This window comes from Macrobrachium rosenbergii, chromosome 16 (genome assembly GCF_040412425.1).
Source record: "Macrobrachium rosenbergii isolate ZJJX-2024 chromosome 16, ASM4041242v1, whole genome shotgun sequence".
NCBI classification, from domain to species: Eukaryota; Metazoa; Arthropoda; class Malacostraca; order Decapoda; family Palaemonidae; genus Macrobrachium; species Macrobrachium rosenbergii.
This window is the reverse complement of record NC_089756.1, coordinates 42,733,762-42,751,261: the sequence shown is the minus strand read 5'-3', so window position 1 is coordinate 42,751,261 and position 17,500 is coordinate 42,733,762. Positions and strand designations below refer to the sequence as shown.

Below are 17,500 nucleotides of genomic sequence, written 5' to 3'. Positions count from 1 at the left end.
GATAAAGATTCTCATAGTTCATTGTAATTTTTGCAGAACAATTGAGAGTTGATGTCTTATATTCGGGAAGCTGAAATCTTTACCACTGATGAGAGAGAGAGAGAGAGAGAGAGAGAGAGAGAGAGAGAGAGAGAGAGAGAGAGAGAGAGAGCAAAACTATCTCAACAATTACAATATTTCCACAACCTGTCAGCCATACCACTGTGCTACGGTAGTAGGCACCCGTTATAAATAAACAAAGCCACTCGCGACAAGAGCAGCAAGAATGGAATGAAGATGTATATACTGGCAGCCGAAAATATTCCCACATAAAAAAAAAAATCCGCAGATAAATCTCTAGCCAAGAAAGAAAAGCAACCAAGAGCAAGTGATAAATCTCCCCGGAGAATTCGGGTCGTTTTCTCGTTTCTTACCGAGAATGCCAAGAACGGAATAAGTCGCAAAACTGTGGCTGACTGCTAACTCTCTGAGATGGACAGTGAACTTATGGTGTAGAATCGAGAAAACCATCGTCAGACGAACCTGATTCTTTCCAAGTATAAAGTACGGTTTGACGTTATACATTGGCGTCACAACGACGATGGGCACAAACTTCATGACATTGATCCTTGTATTTCCCCGAGCCGATCTCTTTCTCTCTCTCTCTCTCTCTCTCTCTCTCTCTCTCTATAGATATATATCTCTCTATATATATATATATATATATATATATATATATATATATATATATATACACATAGAGAGAGGGAGAATATCTCATTTATTTTTATATACTTAAAAATAACTAAGTATATAGATTTACACATGTATATATTTATATATATATAATATATACTTATGTATATATATTTACTTATATATATATATATATATATATATATATATATATATATATATATATATATATATTTACAAATTATATTTATATATATGTAATATATACTTCTGTATATATATATATATATATATATATATATATATATATATATATATATATATATATATATATATATATATATATATATATTGTGCGTGTCTAGAAGTATTTGTATTTCACTATTATTGCAGAGCAATTGTATATATTTCATGAGCTAACGTGCACCGGAGTCGTAAATTTGTTATTTTTTACGGGAGATTGCATGTTGAGAACTGGCAATTTAGGTAATGTTGAAATTCTTTATAACGTTCATTTAAAAGTATATGAATGAATTTAAAATATGAAGTTAATCGCTGCTAAATTTGTTTGCGTTTTGTATGAGTACGTAATATTTACGTGTATGTATATATATATGAATATGTATACATATGTGTGTATCATATATGAATATATGTAATGTCTGAATGTATGTGCATAGAATTTTTAAGTAATAGATGATGACAAACTTTTCGAGATCTTGTATAAAGCTCCCTTAACCCTTTTCGTACATTTAATGGTATACGGATGAGAGTAGCAAAAGTCCCTGTTATATACATGGCAGACATAATGCACAGTAAATTTACAGTAAACTTCCGTGACGCTGTGATTATGATGTAAATGATGAGGTTCTGTCCAGGGGCTGGAAAGCACCTCAGATATTCTTTTTTCTTTGTCCAGCCTGAAATTATCCCCCGTATAAACGTTTTATTTTCATTTCAGTGATATTGGGTATGGCCTCTTGGAGGGATTATGATTGCCAGTGCTGATTATGCATAGGAAAAAGGGATAAATTATTCCTTCAGGAAAACATGAGTAGATTAAAGATATAGCTTACCATGTGTAAAGAATCCATTTTTTTTTTCGATGAAAGAGGAATCAAATGGAAAACCCGACGTTCTTACACCGGAACTCTCGATATCTCAACTTTCAATGTGAACAGTTGCACAAAAGTTAAACTAGACTTTACAACCGGGAAAGCAGCGAACACAAACAAGCACATAAGTAACCTTTTACATACTGATGCTAAAAAGATCTGTGTGTGTGTGCCGTCTAGTCGCTGACCACTTTACGGATGTATGATACTTCTCGGTCTCACCCAAGTCTCTTAACGCAGAAAAACCTTGAGAATTCGTTTAATAGAAAAATACATTCCATTTTGGAAGGGCCAGTCTGGAGTTAATTCATCAACGGGGGAAGGTTTATCTTCATGTCACGATGTGAGGGATATGGTTGGGAGAGTCCTCTAGATTTTCGGTTACCAAATAGCCTCTTCGTCCCGTTTCTTATTAATACTGACCTTTCGTAAGCATAGCTTTGTTGGGTGCCGCAGGTGGAGGATTGGGTGGGTTGGGGGTTGGGGGAAGGGAGATGGGCGGCGGCAGGCAGTCTCGGTGAATGTCAGTGGTAAGGAATTAAGGGAGGCATTCGACATCCGTTTCATGAAGGTGATTTAAAGCAAACATTCTTCGTTATTTCATCGTTTTCATTCTTTTGACAATTTACGTAGGGTTTTCCTTTGCTTCTAGACAAGAGTTAATCGAGTGGCCGTAATTGTTATAAAGGGACATTGAATTCTAGCCATAAGGTGTAAAAGAATATTTGGAACCTTCGAAATGGGTCGATGATCTTTCACTTTTTGACGCTACCTTGATATGTTAATAATGTTTGTTTGTTTTTGTTTCTTCCAGAATTGATAGAATTTTCTAAACAGATATTTAAGTAAAAGTACAAATGGAATAAGGAACTGCCTTACCTTTGAATGAATGAAATCTTCGCTGTTCTCTGAAAAGAAAAAAAACTTAGTAAGATTTCTAACATCTGCGCGAATTATATTCACTACGTATCTTGGCGCAAATACAGTATAACAGAATGGCAGGCTTTAAAGAGAAACTGCTAATAGGATCATATAAAGTTTTGATGAATATTTTATAGTAATAACCGGCATTTGTCTATTCAAGGCCCTCAGTTTCTTGGCATTGTCAGCGTTAACTACCAAAGAAAATTTGTAAATAATTTTTCTCCTTGTGACTAATTAGTACTGACAACAATAATTTAGATGCTGGTCAGAATAGAATAGTGGTCAAGTTACATTTCTGTAGAAGGTGACACTTTCTCTCATTGCCTGTTTGAGAGGTCCTTCCACCAAAAGAAAAAAAAAATTAGTTAAATATTTTAAATATTTTTTGTACGTTTGGCTTTCTTAACTTACTGAAAGACCTCATTAAATGTAGAACTTGTGATGGTAGATGGAAGATTGACTTTTAGAGGTAAAAGTGCAAAAGGAGCCCAACAAGGAAGTATGGAAAAGTTTAGGCCTATGCAGAGTCTTACAAAATAATTATCTCTCTCTCTCTCTCTCTCTCTCTCTCTCTCTCTCTCTCTCTCTCTCTCTCTCTCTCTCTCTCTACTACATTGCATGACTGCGTCTTGACTTCTCTTTGATGTTGTGTTTCGTGACGAAGTCTTAGCGGGAAGGCTCTCCTGATTCTTAGTACAGAGTTGGCGGAATACTACCGAATTATGTTTTTTACGACAATAAAAGTTATAGGGCATTTCTCCATATTTTATATTTTTCATTTTTTTAGGCGGCTGGCAACGCAATGTTCTGAAATAGTCAAGGCTTAAAAATAAAAAAAAAGATGTGCTCCTTTCTTTATCTCTTTATAAAGAAGTGATTCTTCAACCATATAAAGAACTAGTATATTCCAGGAAATTTCACATAGTTCGATGTGTATAAATACAGCAGTAAATATACGACAGGTATTCCTTTTCAAAAATTTTGCTTCATCATCTAATGATGCAGATTCGGGTGTCAAGAAGACACCATTGGGAAGAGCCCTGGCAACCACTTTTTTTTTTTTTTTTTTTGACCAGTCCTGAAATCTATTAAGTTCATAATTATTTTGTTGTTACTGGAAAGAGAATCAACAACCAGCTTGTTTCTTTGTTGATAAGTGTAGGGTGAATACGTTAATGACTTTGTTGTTGTTATTGGTAAAACAGAGGCTAAACGCTCAAATGCATACCTTTCTCATGACGTCAGTTTACCATTCAGGTGAAAACAATTTGTAGAAAAAAAGATAATGTTTATTTGAAAAAAATATCGCAAGGTGATGGCACGAAGAGCTGGCTTCAGGTTTTCCAGTATGATGTGACTGTCAGGTAACTTCCAAACAAACATTGTATGTACTGTGCTAGTTAATTACCATATGAAGTAATACTAGTCTGGAGATTACGAGACGAATTGATTGCTAGATAAAATATCAGCTGCTTGAAGTCACCACGATAAGAATAGCCATGAGGGTAACCTCTCTTTGTAACCCTTCAAGTTACATGTATCACCTAAACGTGGAAGAACGTATGTTCTGTTAATCCGCAAACATGGCACCGAGATTTTTGCTACAAGGTGCTCAGGGATTCTTGTAATTTATCGAGGAGCAGTTTTCGAAAACTGATGTTTGTTAAGCGGGAAGAACAAGAGTCTGATTCAGACGTAACAGGTAACATTGAGTTAAAGGTCTGAGTTACGACGGCCAGAAATTAAGTCTCTCTCTCTCTCTCTCTCTCTCTCTCTCTCTCTCTCTCTCTCTCTCTCTCTCTCTCTCTCTCTCTCTAAATAAATAAATAAATAAATAAATAAATAAATAAATAAATAAATAAACAAACAAATAAATAAATAAATAGATAAATAAATGAATAAATAAATAAATGAATGAATGGATGAATTAATTAATTAGTAGATAAAAAAGAAAGACAGAGAAAGAAATAAATAAAGAAAGAACCGAATAAGTATTCGAAGAAAGAAAAAAAAAAAGAACCGAATAAGTATTCGACATGAGCAAGTCAGTAACCAGGAATGTTTTTTAATCACATTAACAACGAAAGTCCTTCGATCTCCTTCAGAAATGTACGACTCCCAAGAGGGAGTGTCGCTAAGGGCGAAGCCCTTCAAAGACTCCTGGTTTAGCTCAGACTCGAAGGGCGGAGGATTTTGAGCTGTGATATATTGCCGTTGGGAATTTCTTAAGCCTCGAGTTTTTGAGAGAAGTGGCAGGGGAGTTACTTGTGGGGTGTCGCTCGAGCTTTGCATATATATATATATATATATATATATATATATATATATATATATATATATATATATATATATATATATATATATATAATTATACATATACACACACAAACAAATATACATGTATGTATGTATTGCACACGCCAAACGTATTTTATATGTCCATAATATTTGCATCAAGACTTGAAGCTGAACTACGAAGTCTGTTGTGGTGGTATCTTCGTCTCAGGGATATATATTTCTTTTTAGTGGAACAGGTTCTGACGAGTAGTGAGGATTTTTATCGCGATATAAACACTGCTGTTACTCTGCCCTCTTTTCATTTATATGAACGTATTCTTACTTCATTGGAACAGGTAAAATTCTAGTTAGGTTTGTCTTTAAATCTGCATCCACACAGGTCTGGCGTTTGCATCCCATAGAAATGAATCATTCATTGTGCAATGTAACGTTGTGTTAGGCGATTAATTGTCGCGCAAAATCGTCTCAAAGAGTCTATAGGTATTTTCAGTGGATATCATTTATTTTTGACTGCAATTTTCTTCCATTATATATTGGCAAGCTTATATGGTAGCCGTTCTCATTCCCTACCGGAAGCGGCGCCGGACGCCTTAGCAAGACGAAATGTATAGCCTTGAATTTTTCATTTTGGTATTAGTATTGACAGAAACGGGATGGGTTAACAATGGGCCATTATAAACCAGATTCCTTGGACCGCTTTGTAAGCAGAGCGACAGAAGGTAGATGGAGATGGAGGTAGTTTCAGCCTAAAACTGAAATATGTCCCGTTAATAATTCGCAAGGTGAGGTGAGCCGTTAAGAGGAAGTAAAGAAACAGCAAAGAAAGGTGACCTGAACATCTTTTGATTTTAGATTTCGTTCTTCCATTGCAAATTCAGTCTTAGGACATTACTTTGTGTGGGTATTGTTTGGGAGAGATTGTGTTGATATTTTTTATTTTTCTCAGTGTTTTTATAATTGAAAGGCCACACTACTAGTGAAACAGAGTTACCATTCACGATGAGAAGGACAACGAATTTATATGTAAAAGAGAGAGAGAGAGAGAGAGAGAGAGAGAGAGAGAGAGAGAGAGAGAGAGAGAGAGAGAGAGAGAGAGAGAGACAGAGAGAGAGAAGCAATTTAAAACGAAGAAGTTTGCGTAGTAAAGGCATCTTAGAAAAGTTACTGATGCATTCATGAATGCGGAATTAACACGCTACATAATTTGTTCCACCGGCGATGATGGCGGAACCAAAAGAATTAGAAATAATTTGACTGGGTTTGTAGTGCAGAGATTTGTTCCCTGTCACCTAGTTTGGTTTGTAGTTTTTGGTCATGTTTGATATCAAACATTTTACCAGTAAACTTCACGCGTGGTTTTGAATTGTGTTCAAACAATTGTCCTATTTACTGTGGATATGGCTGGTTCATCCTGCCAGATCTGTAGAATAAAATGTTTGAAGTAACCGAAATGATAAAGAATAAAAAGTAGGTTGAAGCTCACTTTGATGCATAGTATGATGAATGTGTGAAAAGATTTTAAGTTTTATAAACTAAGAAACAAGGGCTTCGGCGCTGATACACACACACACATATGTATACACATACACATATATATAAGTATACGTAAACATATGTATACTCATTATATGTATATGTATATATACACATATACATGTATATATATAAATATATATATATAATATATGTATACCTATATATACATATATAATATATACATACATATATATATATATATATATATATATATGTATATATATATATATATATATATGTTATATAAACCCCATTCGTGGCCTCTCTCCCCCTTCGATAATAAGTCTGACAACCATGTGCCTCTTGCTAAAGGTAACCTTGCCGTTTAACGCTTCCGTTAATTTCCCCTTGGCACTTCAAAGGGCGTGTTAGATAGGAATGTAGGGGGTCCCCGGTTAGAGCCCTTGAGGGAGGGGTGGGAGTCGTCGGGGTTGTACTGAAAATCTGTCATTGATCAAAAGATTCCGTAAAGTGCCAGAGAGAGAGAGAGAGAGAGAGAGAGAGAGAGAGAGAGAGAGAGAGAAGAGAGAGAGAGAGAGAGAAAGTTATTTGCTTCTGTAAAGCCTATCTGATGTATAGATATGGCAAAGATAGATAGACAGAGATGCAATGAGAGAGATAGAGAGTAACTTGCTCTATACAGTCTGTCAGATATAAAGATAAGGTAAAGACGGGAGAGGGATTTATTTGGCCTGTAAATTTTGTCAGAGATTTTATATATATATATATATATATATATATATATATATATATATATATATATATATATATATATACTGTATATTATGTATATATATTTATGTATATATATAATATATATTATATATATATATATATATATATATATATATATATATGAGAGAGAGAGATAGAGAGAGAGAGAGAGAGAGAGAGAGAGAGAGAGAGAGAGAGAAAGCATACCGGCGATTTGAGACAGGGAGAAGAATCCTCGGAACGCCAGATGTGTCAAAGATCAAAGGCCCCATAAGAGAAATGTCGCTACGCATGATGACGTGTTTCTCACAGATGATGATATGAAACAGGTGCTGGACATAACGAGGAACCCCCTTCGCCGAACGCTGAATGTTCGGCATTTTGCGACCGTATTGAGTGGCATTCGATCTCCGTGTAGGGGATTTATTACGGGAATCCCGGATTATTCAGAGCCATTAGTGAAAGCTCGCCGTGGAATGCTGAGAGAGAGAGAGAGAGAGTTGTACATCATTTTACACACATTATTTTGTTATATGTGAGCCATTGTGCATGTGTGTTGTCATATTTTATTTTTATTTGTAGGAGCTAGCGCCAGATGCTCTTCTGCATACCACATATTAACGAACGCAAAGTGAAAAGAGAGAGAGAGAGAGAGAGAGAGAGGTGTTAATGATGTAAAACATATTTCATATTTTATTACAGTATGTGAACGATTGTGTATACGTGTTTTCATGTATTATTTTTATTTTTTAGGTGGAAGCAGTAAATGCTTTTCTGCATGCGAGATGTTAACGAGAGAGAGAGAGAGAGAGAGAGAGAGAGAGAGAGAGAGAGAGAGAGAGAGAGAGAGAGAGAATCGACTGCGTGGTCCATGTTATATACGGGCCTTTAATTCTTGGCTCTATCGAGATTGATGTCGAAGATGTATTCATGTTGGCTATTTTAATTAGACGTGATTAGAATTCCTCGGTAATCAGGAGGATCTACCGTGGAATCACACCTAATCCCAGGAGTATTCCGAATGAAAACAAATGGGAAGTAACCGAGATGTTCAGTTGCCCATCCGATTCCATAACGATGTGTAGGTGGACAAATGTTTTTTTAACATTTCATGCTTATTTTTTTATATTGTATAACAAAGTGCAAAGTTTACGTGTACCTTTATTCACAAGAAAAATATCAAGTTTTTTTGCAGCTTGGATCTCTCTCTCTCTCTCTCTCTCTCTCTCTCTCTCTCTCTCTCTCTCTCTCTCTCTCTCTCTCTCTCTCTATATCTCTATATATATATATATATATATATATATATATATATATATATATATATATTATGTATGTGTGTGTGTGTGTATTAATGTAAGTGTGTGTGCGCGCTCTAGAACTCTATAGAATTTAGTTTATGAATCCAGCCATCTTTAATATCTATGGTAACCGTACTCTTGTAAACGTTCATTCTACTTTAGTGACATTTATGATGAACAATATGCCCATCTGGGAAGTATTTTAAAGGACTTCTCTCTTTAAGAGGCTTCCATTAGCCGTGTCGTCCTAAGTGGCCACTTAGAAATATGGGGGTCTCTGTAATAACGAACCTGCTCCATGTTGAACTCTCTTCCTAAAATATATGGAAATTCACAAACATAGAAATCTTGAGAGAGAGAGAGAGAGAGAGAGAGAGAGAGAGAGAGAGAGAGAGAGAGAGAGAGAGAGAGAGTTGATAAACCGGTGGTCGTCCGGTCAGTAATGATAAACAAATTTATTCTGTGGTCAGTCAGTTCTTGAACTGATCACCAACACCAGTGGGTGTCACACGGTAAATATTCTCTACATAATTTTTTTTTTTTATCAGTTAAGCATCCCTGGGTTTGGACATTACCACCTGTGAATACTAGATGCCATTGCCATAAAAGCTTCTGTGACTTTTTCAAGAACTCACAACAGTCAAATCTTGTGTCTGGCTAGAGCGCCAATGGCTTGCGGTTAGGCTCGAAAATCCATTAAAAAACTTAATTTATTTTGCACCGATATATTATATACTTCAATTTCATATACTCCTTAGTAAACGCACAGTGAACCTACAATTACAATTTGCTCCATGCGAGCGACATATCATTAGTCAGACGGCTGATTTTCTAATGGTGAAAGTCCAGTGGATGTTAGACTAGTAGTGATAAATGTTATATGAGTGCCCGTAGACTCTCATGCACCTTCTCCGTAGGGGGGTAGTGCCGTCAGTGCACCTCATGTGGTGCACTGTAGGCATTATTGAACGTTCTTTGCAGTGCCCCTTCGGCCCCTAGCTGCAACCTCTTTCATTCCTATTACTGTGCCTCCGTTCATATTCTCTTTCTTCCATCTTACTTTCCACCCTCTCCTAACAATTGATTCTTAGTCCAACTGCGAGGCTTTTCTCCTGTTACACCTTTCAGACCTTTGTGCTCTCAATTTCCCTTTCAGCGCTGAATGATTTCACAGGTCCCAGTGCTTGTCCTTTGGCCTACATTCTATATGTTCTGATCTATTCTATTATCATGCACCGTCGATGTGGACATAGACACAGAAATACTGTCACTTAACCGCATCGAACGAAGGGGAAGCAATGGAAGGGGTTATCATGACAATGCTTTATTAGTCATGGTATTAAAGTTAGTCATGCGAAAGAGCAAGGCATTTACTTCCTTGTTGCACACGTCAGGTTGAGCTACGCAGGTTCCGTTGATGGCATAAACGTACGTGTTTTCGTGGCATGTGTTGACCATTGGGCAGTCCCTTAGCCAAAGCACGATATACGATAGTTTCCTGAGGGAAGGTAAATAATTTGGTGTTTGCTCCTGGACGAGGGACGTTTGTTATTTGGTCATTGCAAGAAAAGCATGTGATGTCAGTTTCAACGAGGGAGAGAGTTTAGTTATGCGGACTCTGCAGCCGATTGTGCGGTGGATATATTCGACTGATAGGTTATCATCTACAAATTATGGTTCGTAATGGAGGTGCTTGCGTGGGTGGCACAGGTGTCATCAAGTGCTCTGGTCACTGTGGCACGGTTGGGGTGGGGCCGTTTTTAAACCCTCTCTCCTTGGGCCAGTGGGCGTAGGGATACTCAGACCGGGAAGAATTTCTAAACATCTGATTGGCTCCGGGTAAATTTAATAAATTTTACAATTTTATGACAATTTGCGGCATCAGTTGCAAAAAAAAAGGTGAAAAATGCGCCGAATTTCCTTCGGCGCAATCGAGTTTTCCGTACAGCGTATAATCAAGGCCACCGAAAACAGATCTAGCTTTCGGTGGTCTCGGTATAATGCTGTATGAGTCGCGGCCCATAAAATTTTTAACCACGGCCCGGTGGTGACCTATCCTATATCGTTGCCAGACGCACGATTATGGCTAATTTTAATCTTAAATAAAATAAAAATTACTGAGGCTAGAGGGCTGCTATGTTTGATGATTAGATGGTGGATGATAGTTTTTAAGGTCTGAGACCTTAAAGAAAAAGTGCGGATGGACACACAAAGCCGGCACCATAGTTTTCTTTTACAGAAAACTAAAGAATACATATAATTTACGCTAGGTATACACCATATGGCAGTGCGACTAATATCGACGATTCCCTACAAATGGTATTAAAAAAATGAATCGCTCTCTACCACACCAGCAGTCCAGGTGCGCAAAAAAAGTGAATAAAACTCCTAATATTTGTAGATCTATTTGCTTAGTAACAGAACAGAAAGTGAACCACGCTACTGGATATGAATAGACCCCTAATATTTTACTTAGTACTCCTGGGAGAAAGGATTTACTATTTACGACTTTAGTAGAGGTAGCATCTTAATATAAGGTGGATTGGTTAATACTCCAGAAACGAAGGCCTTAAGTTTTATCCGTGGCACAACCTCCGTATGCTGGTAGCCCTAAAAGCTACTCCCAAGGAGGGCCGCTAACAGCAGCCCTAAGATACCACAAAGGGTTAGCCTTCCCAAGGAAGGCAAGACTTAGAGTGCTTAACATAACTTCCATTAACAAACACTCGGGAGGAAATGGCTAATTAGCAGCCCTAATTATGCCTAATATAACCGCACTATTCAGTAGCCATAATATAACATCAGAGAGGTGGTACTGCTGAGGCAAATGGAGGTACCGTTCAGAGTGGCATGTATACAAGCGAAGGAGGGTTCCCCGCAGGGTACGCATTAGGGCTTCCGTGTCACCCTCTCTCCCTCTCTCTCACTCTCTCTCTCCCCTCGATCTATTAACTATTCTCTTTGATCGTTGCAGTGGTATAATCTGGAGACCAATTAACGTCCTTTTGAGTGTCAACATCAAGTGATTTGATTTGGGAATGGCGGTAATGCCTTTGCGTCGGTGCCGTACGTGTGCGCGCTGTCAAGACTCGCACATGCATACGTACATACACGCATACATACATACAACTTACATACACGCATATATACATACATATAGTGAGAGGGAACTTTGACCCTTCTCCCCTATTCAGTACGATTTCATATAATCATGTTGCATTGTGACTTTATTGAAATATTCGTAAATATATACTAGGTATCCCGTACATGAAATTATTAATATTTGGTGAATTAAGAATGGTTATCAATTAGTATTAATAATAGAAATAGATAAAACTGTTATTATTATTATTATTATTATTATTATTATTATTATTATTATTATTAGTAGTAGTAGTAGTAGTAGTAGTAGTAGTAGTAGTAGTAGTAGTAGCAGCAGCAGCAGGAAAGATGATGATGATGATATTGACGACAACGAAAATGATGATTATCGTATGTATAATCCCGAATGGATGGTGCAGTCCTGTGCGTGAACAAAGTGTAATTCGCAAAACTCTTGAATTACGGTGTGTGTTTGTGTATTTATCTTTACAGTGAGGGAAATTGATTTATTTTTGTTTGTCAAACTGCTATTAAACTTGAACTTTCCGATAAGGAATCAAATTTTCGGTGTCATAAAATATAAAAGTTTTTCTTCTAGAAGGAACTGCCCCGTAGGGGGTTAGTGCCGTCAGTGCACCTCATGCGGTGCACTGTAGGCATTACCTAAGGCTCTTTGCAGCTTGCCTTCGTCCCCTAGCTACTACCCCTTTCGTTCCTTTTACTGTACCTCCCTTCATATTCTCTTACTTTCCACCCTCTTCTAACATTTGATTCATAGTACAACTGCGATGTTTTCCTCCTGTTAACCTTTTCAAACCTTTTTACTGCCAATTTCCGTTTCAGAGCTGAATGACTTCGTAGGTCCCAGCGCTTGGCCTTTGGCCTAAATTCTGTATTTTCTGTTCTATTGTCTGAAGCTCTTTGGATATGGGATATTATTCAGCTTTCATTATTCAGTTTTGAATAATTTGTATATTTATATCTAAATATACTGTCGCGAAATTACTTCCACCATTTAATGCCTATGCAAAGAGGATCAGTTTAAATTATTCATGAGGGTGCTGTTTACGGTGTTATGCAAATTTTGTATGTAAATTTATTCATTTAGGCCGTATTGTTATTCACGTTGTTGTTAAATTCTGTCATTTGATACTGCACTTTGTCACAGATATTTGTTGCTAAATATAAAAAAAAAATGCTAAAGAGTCAGATAGTAAGGTCACATTAATAAAAGATTATTTTTGTGCATTGGGTTATGTGCAGCATAATCGTATCCAGGTGGTAACAAGGCTCCCTTCCTCTCTCTCTCTCTCTCTCTCTCTCTCTCTCTCTCTCTCTCTCTCTCTCTCTCACGTATGTGTTTGTCTGTTGATTTTTTGTGCCACATACAAAAAATTCTATGTAGCCTTTTGATGGAAAGCGAGAGTTTGAGGAATGCAGAGAGAGAGAGAGAGAGAGAGAGAGAGAGAGAGAGAGAGAGAGAGAGAGAGAGATGAATATAATGTGAGAAATGAAATGTTGAGGTACAAGGAAACAGTCACGCAGCATATAAAGACAAAGTGTGTTGAGACAAACATAGTCTGGCTAAGAGAGAGAGAGAGAGAGAGAGAGAGAGAGAGCTGCACCTGCGAAATCTTTCGTTCAAGATTTAGTAATTCAGGTACTGGCGCCTGATGGGCTTCCTTCCTTGACCAACTTTCTGAGGTTGAGTCCTGAACACAAATATTCGCTTAGAAGTGAAGATAGAAAGAAATAGAAAAGAAAGCATAAGAAATGTGAATAATTTAATCAGAATTGCATGCGAACGAATGGACATTCCTAAACGTGGCGTGTGGAGACATTACGCTTTGCGTGGTTTCCTCGAAACCGTGATTTGATTCTAGTGATTTTCGTTCTACTGACATTTCTGGAATTGTTGGATTCCAGTGGCTTAACTTTCCTGTGACGTACCTGGAATTGGGATGCATACCTGGAACGCACAAATGTAGATGTTTCGTATTCTTTATAGAAACAGACAGATAGATTGATCATGCTAACATGATATATTGATTTTTATCCAACTGTGAGGCAAAAGAATAGCGGTTTCCTGTGGAATTGAAAAATTTTTCCTCGAAGTTTTAAATCTCTGGAAACTGATTCTCGAGTATAAACCAATATGCAAATCATGGTTTGGTGCTAAGTGGGCAGCATTATGATTTCTCCTATCAATAAATTCTTGTTTCGGAGAGTGGAATCTCCACAACCGAAGCTCCCATTTGAATAATTCATTCCACAAATTATTGTGACTAATCAAATTTTCTGACATTCCTTAAGTGTCAGCATTGTTGATTCTAAGAAGTGTAGGATTTGAATCATGCGGGTGCTGAGTCTTACTGAAAATAAAACTAACGAAGTAAAATAAAGTTCGTAAAATAAAGTTCGTAAGGCGCTAATTGCTTTAGGCTTTCATATATATAGTGTTTCAGCCGATGTTCCGAACCTTAGATAAGCATAGGGCCATTGGCTGTAAGTCGCTGGAATTTCAGAGTAGAAACTTGAAATAATGAAAATGACAGTCGCATTTCAATTAAAGTGAAATTCCAAATAGAATTATTATTATTATTATTATTATTATTATTATTATTATTATTATTATTATTATTTCAGTAAATGAAAGCTATTTACATTGAACAAGCACACAGGGGCCATTGACTTGAAATTCAAGCTTCCAAAGATTGTTTGGTTTTAACCTCCCACAGCAGACCCCACACTGCAGGCAGTAACTGATCATGATACAGAGCCAGTGATTTTTCATCGCCTTGGGAGAGACGCGAACCCGCGACATCTAAGTGGCATGTCAACACTAACAGCTATATCAGCGGACCAGTAAATGTGGAGAAATACTAAGGGAGTTAGAATAACTCTTTTGCAATTCTTCTTAGACACTCAAGTGTGATTATATCAGTGCAAGACAGATGATAGGAAAGAGACCATGACCAGAGTCTCTGGGGACCAGAGAGTCTGGGAGGGCGGTAGTGCTGGGGAGGCTGCCAGAGGTGTGAAAGGGAGGCGCTTGCAACACTTGCGAGCACACCATGTATAGCAATGCTCGGTGGAGTCATTTCATAAATGGAAGGCTTCATCAATCATCACTGTTCAAGGTGTGCTTGCGAGTTATGCTGTCCACAGTGAACCACCACCTCTCACTCGCGCGTGTTATGGTGTTTATAGCCGTAGCTTAAATGAAGGAGAGATGTGCTTGCGGTGTTTATAAACATTAGAAAACTTGTGAGTGTGTGTGAGAGAGAGAGAGAGAGAGAGAGAGAGAGAGAGAGAGAGAGAGAGAGATTGGCGCACGAACTGCCTTCATCATACTAGTTTCCTGGAAAACGGAGGCATTAATATTTCACCAAGCGTTTAGATAAGAATATTTCATTCGCTCATTCCCTCGGGAGGCACTGTTGGAGGTTGAATGGGTAAGAATTTTATACATGTGCATGTAAGTCGGGTTTGGTGCATTCGGTTTCAAAGCAGTGTGTGTTAGGTTGTTTTTTATGCACCTTAATTATATTGAACTTCAACAGTAATTAATGGAAAAACTATAGAACTCTCTCCTTAACAACAGTGACGGCAATTTTAGTTGTGGTGGCCACTTTAAATGCTTGTTTTTTTAATCAGCATGTGCATAAATCCCTTCAGAATAGGGATATATATATATATATATATATATATATATATATATATATATATATATATATATATATATATATATATATATATATATATATACATATATATATATATATATATATATATATATATATATATATATATATATATATATATATATATATATATATATGTGTGTGTATATATGTGTATATGTATGTATATAATTCCACTCTCTGCTCCTACATTCTAGTTGTGATTAGCTTTTGAGGCTGTTTGTTTTCTGAATAATACTACATTTTCACATAAGAGGGTCATTAAAAAAAAAAGTGTTATCCCTCAATCAGAAAGCGCTTTTAGGAGAAACCTGTTATTTTAATATTTTTCAGAAGGTCTTCCTCAACTGCAAAGCACTTGGTCTGACACTGTTCAAGCACTGCTGCCCTTGCCATTAGGAGTTTCCCTACCTGTAATCTTGATGCTGCTGTAGAGTGAGTTAAGGGACCCGAGGCAACAATTGAAAGCCACACTTATCGATTCGGCCATTAACATCTGTTTAGTACTTTAGGGGATGGACATGGTCCTGGAGCAACGTTACTTCCGTTCCAGCCAATTTTCCGTATTTCATTTTCATCGTATTTTCCAGCTGTCGTGAATCTGGTTCGTGATAATCCCCGTTGACAGTTTTATCCCTTTTTAAACTACGCTTTATCTTAATAAATCCTTCGGAGTCCCAACACACAGAGGCCATCACATTGCCGAACTTTTCCGCTTCTAATTTTGAAAGGTGGAACATTCGATTCTGGGTTTACAGTGGTGCATATCTCATGTAGAAATTGTCTGTATAATCCTGGAAACTAGTAAAAATTGTGTTGTTTGCTGCCACTCAAAACAGTGTGCATTGACCCAGTACGGATGCCCTTGATCTTAGCTATTTGTTGGACATTTAAACGTTTTTGTTGTCTAGTACCATACAATAATAATTAAACGTTTTCTAACCTAGTACCATGCAGTGTCAATTAAACTTTTTGTAATGTAGTACCATGCAGTGGTGATTAAACGTTTTGTAATCTAGTATCATGCAGTGTTAATTAAACGTTTTGTCATCTAGTACCTTGCAATGTTGATTAAACGTTTTGTAAGCTAGTGCCTTGCAATGTTGATTAAACGTTTTGTAATCTAGTACCTTGCAATGTTGATTAAACGTTTTATAATCTAGTTACCATGCAATGTTGATTAAACGTTTTGTAATCTAGTATCATGCAGTGTTAATTAAACGTTTTGTAATCTGATACCATGCAGTGTTAATTAAACGTTTTGTAATCTGATACCATGCAGTGTTAATAAAACGTTTTGTAATATGATACCATGCACTGTTAATTAAATGTTTTGTAATCTGATACTATGCAATGAATAGCATTCAATTTTTCGTGGGATGTTAGTGTAGGACGCTTTGCTTAAATTCAATCGATGTGTTGTAATATGAAGTAGATTCCTCACCAGCTCTGTTAGCCAGGTCCTCGTGGATTTTCTTGGGAACTTTACCCTACTTTTTTTATTTTTCTTTTTTGTCCAGTTTAAGATTTACCCTGCCGTTGGAGATTTTCAAGAAAGCCTCACTTGCAAGGTTAAAAAAATGAGTTCTTGTGTATCATCAAATGAAGCCACACAAAAAAGTTTTACTTACTACCTTACTGTTTAGGCAAATCCAGAAAACTTGTTTGTAATCTTAAACTGATCTCATATTTATAACAGACATTGGTTGTCCTGTATAATTTCCAGATTTTAAGCCTAATCTTTTTCTTTATAGGAATGCGTTCACTTCCTTTTCGGCAGACCTCCTTTGTCAGAGCTCACTGGCAACAAACTTCAGTTGCCCAGTCATTCGTGTTTTGTAGCAATCCTTCAGAAAGCGTCTGTATTTGGTAGCAGGACCCTTATTTTGGATTATTACGGAGGTTGTCCTGCCAGTATCGTTATTTTTCCTTGTCTTTGTTCTGTTCTCTTTTATTCCGGTCGTGTTAAAGAATCGGCACATGAGTAATTGACACGAAACCACACGGAACCCGGTTCTGAAGCGTAAAATACCAGTTCACTTTACAAGTTTATGACACTAGTTTTACACCTCTAGTTAGATTTTCTTTACACTTCGTTATATTTGTTTGTCACGGAAGCTTTTGACTCGTTAAC

At 36.9% G+C, this 17,500-nt stretch overlaps 1 protein-coding gene across 1 annotated transcript in view; it reads right to left on the bottom strand.

Annotated features, from left to right (window-relative positions):
• Positions 1-17,500, bottom strand: part of LOC136847376 (vang-like protein 2) — a 395,295-nt gene that overhangs the window by 287,748 nt on the left and 90,047 nt on the right. The window contains exon 3 of the mRNA XM_067119005.1: positions 2,670-2,698. The gene's annotated coding sequence lies outside the window, so the exon portion shown is untranslated. The remainder of the gene's footprint in view (positions 1-2,669; positions 2,699-17,500) is intronic.